Raw genomic sequence first — 7,511 nt, forward strand, 5'->3', positions numbered from 1 at the left:
GCCGATGATACACTAATATTCATTACAACAACATACCACAAAACAACATCATCACAATCATCTCAAAATATAGCCGAACAGTTGTTACTCAACTTACATGACATTTAGAACCAGTTTGGTAACATAAAAGTTTGTTTGTCAGTACCTGTGGATTAATAGAGAGGACACCGAAGTTAGCGTCTTGCTCAGGCCGGAGCTCATTTATTTCTGAGCTGCGCATGCGCAGAGCCTATAGCTAGAGTCTCTCTGGTAGTTCCACAGCAGTGCAAGAGCACCATCTACTGGCATAATGAAATATAACCATGGTCTGGCAACACATAACAATTTCAAAATAAGTCACAATAATAAACAAAAAATAAGGGGGTAATTGGTTTTCTTACAAAAATAAACATGTAGCTTTTTCAACCTGCTACACATGCCATAACGTACGCCCTGGCGTCCTTGTCCAAGGAGGGCCACCAGAAAAATCGCCGGAGGAAGGTGATGGTGCGGCGGGCTCCTGGATGACAGGTGAACCGGGCAGTGTGGCCCCAGTGGAGCACCTGGGCGCGGACGGCAGCAGGGACAAACAACCGACCAGGGGGGCCCGTGCCCGGGTCGGGGTCAGTATCCTGGGCCTCTCACACGAGAGCTTTGATCTCCCATGTGACAGCTCCAATAACACAGGTAGCTGGTAGAATCGGTTCAGGATCAGAGTCTCCCTCCGTACTGGAAAACTGACGGGAGAGCGCATCGGGCTTCACGTTGCGGGACCCTGGTCTGTAAGTGATGGAGAAATTGAATCTTGTGAAGAAGAGGGCCCACCTGACTTGCCGGGAATTTAGGCGTTTGGCGGACCGGATGTACTCAAGGTTCTTATGGTCGGTCCACACGATGAACGGGTGTTCCATGCCTTCAAGCCAGTGCCTCCACTCCTCCAGGGCCAGTTTGACCGCTAGCAACTCCCGATGACCGATGCCGTAGTTTTGTTCTGCGGGTGAGAGACGACGAGAAAAGAATGCACAGGGATGGAGTGTACCTTCGAATCGCTGTGACAGAACTGCTCCCACTCCAGTGTCTGAAGCATCTACCTCCACCACGAACGGTTGCCTGAGGTCGGGCTGACGGAGGATGGGGGCGGTAGCGAACTTCTCCTTTAGCAGGGAAAAGGCCTCCTGAGCAGAGAGGTCCCACTGAAAAGGAACTTTGGGAGAGGTAAGTTTGGTGAGAGGTGAGGCAATCTTACTGTAGTCCTTTATGAAGCGTCGGTAGAAGTTGGCAAATCCTAGGAACCGTTGGAGTTGCTGGCGGTTCGGTGGTTGGGGCCAGTCCACCACGGCCCGGACCTTCTCTGGGTCAGGTTTGAGATCCCCACGAGAGATGATATAGCCTAGGAAGGCCACCGTGCCAACGTGAAATTCACATTTCTCCCCTTTCACGAACAGCCGGTTCTCCAGGATGCGCTGCAGGACCTGCCTCACGTGACTCTCATGCTCTGCCTGGGACTTAGAGAAAATGAGAATGTCATCAAGGTATACAAAAACACATCGATTAATAAAATCCCTCAAGACATCGTTAACTAGAGCCTGGAAGACCGCGGGCGCATTGGTTAACCCAAAGGGCATAACGAGATACTCGAAGTGTCCAATGTGTGTGTTGAAGGTGGTCTTCCACTCATCTCCTTCTCGAATTCTCACCAGGTGGTATGCGTTTCGCAGGTCTAGTTTGCTGAACACAGTGGCCCCCTGGAGTAGTTCGAAAGCGGAATTCAGGAGGGGAAGAGGGTACTTGTTCTTTACAGTGATCTTGTTGAGGCCGCGGTAATCAATGCACGGCCGGAGCGTTTTGTCTTTTTTGTCCACGAAGAAGAAACCTGCCCCCACCGGGGAGGACGACGGACGAATCATCTTAGCTGCCAGAGAGTCATTGATGTATTTCTCCATGGTTTCCCTTTCGGGCTGGGTAAGGCTGTAGAGGCGGCCAGAGGGCAGAGGCGCCCCAGGGAGAAGATCGATGGCACAGTCAAAGGGCCGGTGTGGTGGAAGAGAGCTCGCCTCATCCTTACTAAAAACTGCTGCGAGATCATGATAGACAGGAGGAACTGAAGATAACTCTGGCGCTTTCGACGGCTTCCCGGGGAGGGGTGAAGGGACAGATGGAGTGGCAGCCCGAAGGCAGTTCATGTGGCAGTCCGTACTCCACCCCATAATTTGCTCCTTCTTCCAGTCAATGTGTGGGTTGTGTTGTGAAAGCCATGGATAACCTAGTACGAGCGGGGTCACTGGTGCCTTAAACACACAGAAACAAATGTTCTCAACGTGGTTACCGGAGAGGGTGAGCGTGACAGGTAAGGTGATGTGTGTTATGTCTGGCAAACGGTGACCGGACAGGGCGAACACGCGGAGAGGATGAGGCAGTGGCCGGGTGCTAATGCTGAACTTGGTGACTAGAGACGCATCAATGAAATTCTGTTCTGCACCAGAGTCAATTAACACATAGGCTCGCGTGCGGAGTGAAGCAGGGAAAAAAGTGCAAGAGAGAGGGGGCGAGAGAAAGAAAAAAAACCCCGCGGCTCGCGATAAGGAGCCAGCTCGTGTCGTTCACGTCAAAGACCCGGCTCTAAGAGCCGTTTCGTTCGCGACCGACACATCACTAGTATATAGAGCAGGGGTCTCAAACTTTATTGAGCTGTGGGCAATTGCTGTCACTTTTATCTCATTGGAGAGCCACTTTAGTGTTCAAATAGTACAAAAAAAGATAAAAATATTTGTATAAAACAAATATTTTCAAAAATGTAGTTCCTTTTTGTGTTTTTTTTTTTAAATTTCAAATATTGTATAACAAGACAAAACTGCAAACGTTAACACAAGATATATGTTTTTTCTTACTCTTACCTAATTGTATCCTTTTATTGAACAACCAAATAAACATATTGGTGCTGTTATTCTGGCCAGACATGAAGTAGCACTTCTGCTATAAACTGTTTGTATTTAACAAAACAAAAATGCAGAAATTAGTATACACATTAGTTTTTGACTGCTAGTGGAAATAGTTTTCTTTACAAATAACTCTCAATGAACTAACACAGCCGATCCTTCAACATGTTTATACTCTCTGCTCATATTGCCTTCATTTAAATCACGTTTTCCTTTTTATATATTTAACTTATTTTAACATTGCATTCAACCACAAACAAATCCTCCTTAACAAAAAAAAAAGAAACTTCAAGGGCCAAATTGCATTATATTTCTTCATGTCAGTACATACCAAGTAGGGTTGACTTTGGTCGCAAGCGGCCCCAGGTTTGAGGTCCCTGGTATAGAATATAATTGGAATGACTTAATTTTTTTTTGTCTTTTTCTAGAGGCAAGGAAGTTGAGGCTGCAGGCCACGGTGATTATATGAAAGATCCTAAAACTGGAAAGAAAAGTAAGACCATTTTTGCCGCAGTATTTCAGTTGTTTGTACTTTTGAAATTAAATTTTATTGAAAAATATTTTCACAAATAGTATTTCTTCTGTTCTTCTTTTAACTTCAAGTTCACTTGAAAAACACACTTGTTTTAAACGTAGTTGGTAATATCCTAAATAAGATAAAATATCCATTTTGTTAAAATAATATTTAATTTAATATGTATATGATGCAACACTATAAATTGCTTTGTTCTTTTAACTTTTCTGTAGTTAACTATCTAAAGGAACTCCAGTGTGCAAAAATGGATGTTGCTGATTGTAAGGATATCAAATACCTTAAATGCTTTGGAAATACGCCACATGAGAACAAGATGTGTTACAGCAAATCTAACACCCATACATGTCCGGTGAGTGGGCACTGCTGTTATCATTAATGTATATTTACTCTGTAGACAGCAATAATCCTGAAACAAACTCATAACAAATTGAATTTTTGTCTCTCCCAGGGTGATTCTGGTGGTGGCGTGATATACAATAATAAGATCTATGGTGTACACAAAGGTGGTACTTGTGGCTGTGCTGGACCAGATTTTTCTGTAAAGGTCTGTCCTTACATTCACTGGATAACCAAGAAGATTGATCCAAAAAGTAATGGAAAATAATAGAATGAAAATAACATTCAGAATAAACAATCATTTCTACATGAAACTTGTGTGCTGTGTGTTGTTTCTGCTCTAGACTATGTTCGTGTCAACTGCATTTTCAAATCGTCATATCACCTGAACCATGCAATGAAGAGGCACGAGGCTTGTGCGAATTCATCTTCAGACACTGCTGACACTCACTGTGGAAGCAGGTTTTACAGTCATCTTACTGTTGAGCCATAAATTACATTTGTTTCAGGGGCAGAAATCTGTCCTTCTCTCAGTTTTCAAACTCTGAAAATGAAGCCGTTTTTTCATTTTCAGAGTTTCAGAGTATCTTCTCGGCGGAGTTTCACAGACCCATGAAAATCGCAGTGAAAGGTCTGCATCCAACATTTTGTATTTCACTTGGTGATGTGAGGCGTGGATGCAGCTGCTCAGCCCACTCCATGAAGCTCTCTGCACACTGTTCTTGAGCTAATCTGAAGGCCACATGAAGTTTGGAGGTCTGTCTCTACAGAAGGTTGTTGACCTTTGCACACTATGCACAACAGCATGCTCTGACCCCACTGTATGATTTCATGTGTTCTATCACTTTGTGGCTCAGTTGCTTTCATTCTAAGTCACTTCCACTTTGTTATAATACCACTAACAGTTGACTGTGGCATATTTAGTAGTGAGTCAATTTAATGACTGGACTTTTTGCACAGTTGGCATCCTATAACAGTAACACGGATTTCACTGAGCTCCTGAGAGCGACCCATTCTGTCACAGATGTTTGTTGAAGTAGTCTGAATGCTTAAGCGCTTGATGTTATACACGTGTGTACATGCAAGAGACTGTAACTCAGAATTAAATTATTTGGATGGGTGGGTAAATAGTTTTGTCAGTGTAGTATATAAACATACGTGGTGATTTTGGATTTGGAGAAGAAAGAACAAAGAGTCACTCTCACAGAAGAAGTTGGCATTGAGCAAATGTACTAAAATATTTATACATGGCAACAAATAATGAGAAATGCAATAAAGGTTTTCAATAGGTTCACAAACTGTTTTGATAAGTTTGTAGAGGAACTTCTTTTATTTATATATTATTCACATTATTTTATTCTATGATGCTTTGGTGCATCATCTGCCCCAGCGATGCATTCTCTCACCAAGCTTGGGTTTTTGTTCTTTTTTGATTAAAGGATGTTAGCTACATCTCACCGTTTGTCTGCAGGCTTTATTAAAGGGAAACTTCCACAACACTTTCCACTCTCAACTGTCCTATCACACAAAAGCCCAAATATATCTTTATATAAAAAAGAATTATGCCAACAAAAGAAAGTAAAAGCTAATTGTGTGCAGCACAGATTATAGAACGACCAAAACAAACACATTTAAATACCAGTAACAACCCCAAACATAATCCCCCCCCCCCCCCACCCCCCACCCCCCCACCACCACCACCACCACCAAACTTTACACTTGGGACAACACAGTCAGACAAATACTGCTCCCCTGGCAACCTCAAAACCCAGACTCATCCATGAGATTATCAAATGGAGAAGCATGATTCACTGCTCCAGACAACACATCTGCACTGCTCTAGAGTCCAGTGTCAGCGCGCTTTACACCACTGCATCCAACACTGTGCATTGCACGTGTTTATCTAAGGCTGGGATGCAGCTGCTCAGCCATGGAAGCCCACTCATCTGCACACTATGTGCTTCAGCATCCACTGACCCTGTTTACACACTGTTCTTGAGCTAATCTGAAGGCCACATAAAGTTTGGAGTTCTGTAGTGATTGACTCTGCAGAAAATTGTTTACCTTTGCAAACGCACACCCACAGCATCCTCTGACCCCACTCTATGATTTCATGTGTTCTACCACTTAATGGTTGAGTTGCTTTCATTCTAAGTCACTCCACTTTGTTATAATACCACTAACAGTTGACTGTGGCATATTTAGTAGTGTCAATTTAACTTTTTGCACAGTTGGCGTCCTATCACAGTACCACGCTGGATTTAACTGAGCTCCTGAGAGCGACCCAACATCACAGATGTTTGTAGAAACAGTCTGAATGCTTAGGTGCTTGGAGCTCCTGAATTCAGTGATTTAGATGGGTGGATGAATAGTTTTGTCAGTATAGTGTATAAACATACATGGTGATTTGGAATTGTCTTTTAATGTTGTATTTTAGTTCCTTTTGTTTACAGCGAGCTTGGGAACATGTGCTGTTTGACTTACAGATCGAAGAAGGTGATATCAGGGGAGAAAGAATACTAAGAACTAAAATACAGACACATTACACAGAAGTAAGGAAACGTTTTTAGAAAGAGGAAATATTCTGTAGTTATTCAGAGGTCATTTACATAAAAATGGACAGATGTCTAGTTTACCACTAAAAGAATGTAAGGACAGAGTAAAGAGGAGCTGATGTCTGAAGATATCCAGAGGAGAATAAATACATCAGGAAATTTGTTAAAGGAGTTTGTTAAAATGAAGGTGGGCTGTAGGAACGTGTTCCCAATCTTTTGCTACTCTTCAGCCTCGTGTTTTCACTAACACCAAACAGCAACAATCAGAGGCTGACTTAGGCTCCCATGAAACCAAACTATGAGAACTTTGAGAGGACGATGGTTCATCAATGTGAGGCAGCAATGTTTTTCAGAGACTGTTGCATTTGAAGTCCAGCTGTGTGTCAACATAAAACGAAATGACTGATTGAGCATTATTAGTTTAAGCTCTAACATATGCTAGCAGGGACAACAAGAAAACCACAGTAGTTGTTATGGGCACCAAAAGCATACAGCATGCAGCTAACATGCAGCTAGTGTGCACGGTGTTTGTCAGCACCAGAGCTCTCGTACAGAACTCGTTTGTTCCACTGTTACTGTTAATAAAAAGAAAAGACGCACTAAGCCATAGGTTGCAAACAGAATATAATGACTAATGTGCCTGGTTGGTCATTAAACAGGACACATCACACTTGATGTTTCTGTAAACTGATTGTTCATTATGAATGTTTATTTTTTCATTTACTTGCTAATTTCTTTATTTATCCAAACAATGTAAGAACAGACATTTTGCCATGGTTCTGGGTCATTTTGACCCAGCTTTTTGAGTTTCTATTCTCTGTTTAGTTCCTTTTTTATTAGGTTCCCTTGTGTCTCTGTCCTCTCCATCCCTCTCTGTGTGTCTGTGTTTATGTGCGTTCCTGTTCCTGTGGACTTCCTTGTGTCTTGTTTTCCATCTTCTGTTCCCATGTTCCCCTCATTGCGTTTCATCCATGTTTCTCCAGCTCGTCATATCTCTTTCATCCTCTCCCTCTCTCGTCTGCCTCTCCTCCACTCCTGTGTCAAGCTCGTGTGTTGGTTTTGCGTTCCATCGTCTCCTGTTTTATTTTGACAGTCATGCGTCCCATGTTCAGTGTGTCCAGTTTGCCTCATCCTGTCTTGTCATTACGCTCATTTATCCCAGCTGTGTTC

At 43.0% G+C, this 7,511-nt stretch overlaps 1 long non-coding RNA gene across 1 annotated transcript; it reads left to right on the forward strand.

Moving 5' to 3' along the window:
* Nucleotides 1-3,343: 3,343 nt before the first annotated feature.
* Nucleotides 3,344-4,074, forward strand: LOC109199936 (uncharacterized). The gene is made up of 3 exons (XR_002060189.1): nucleotides 3,344-3,408; nucleotides 3,663-3,799; nucleotides 3,899-4,074. It is a non-coding gene; the product is annotated as an uncharacterized LOC109199936 (long non-coding RNA).
* Nucleotides 4,075-7,511: the final 3,437 nt, after the last annotated feature.

Source organism: Oreochromis niloticus, unplaced genomic scaffold, assembly GCF_001858045.2.
Source record: "Oreochromis niloticus isolate F11D_XX unplaced genomic scaffold, O_niloticus_UMD_NMBU tig00007914_pilon, whole genome shotgun sequence".
NCBI classification, from domain to species: Eukaryota; Metazoa; Chordata; class Actinopteri; order Cichliformes; family Cichlidae; genus Oreochromis; species Oreochromis niloticus.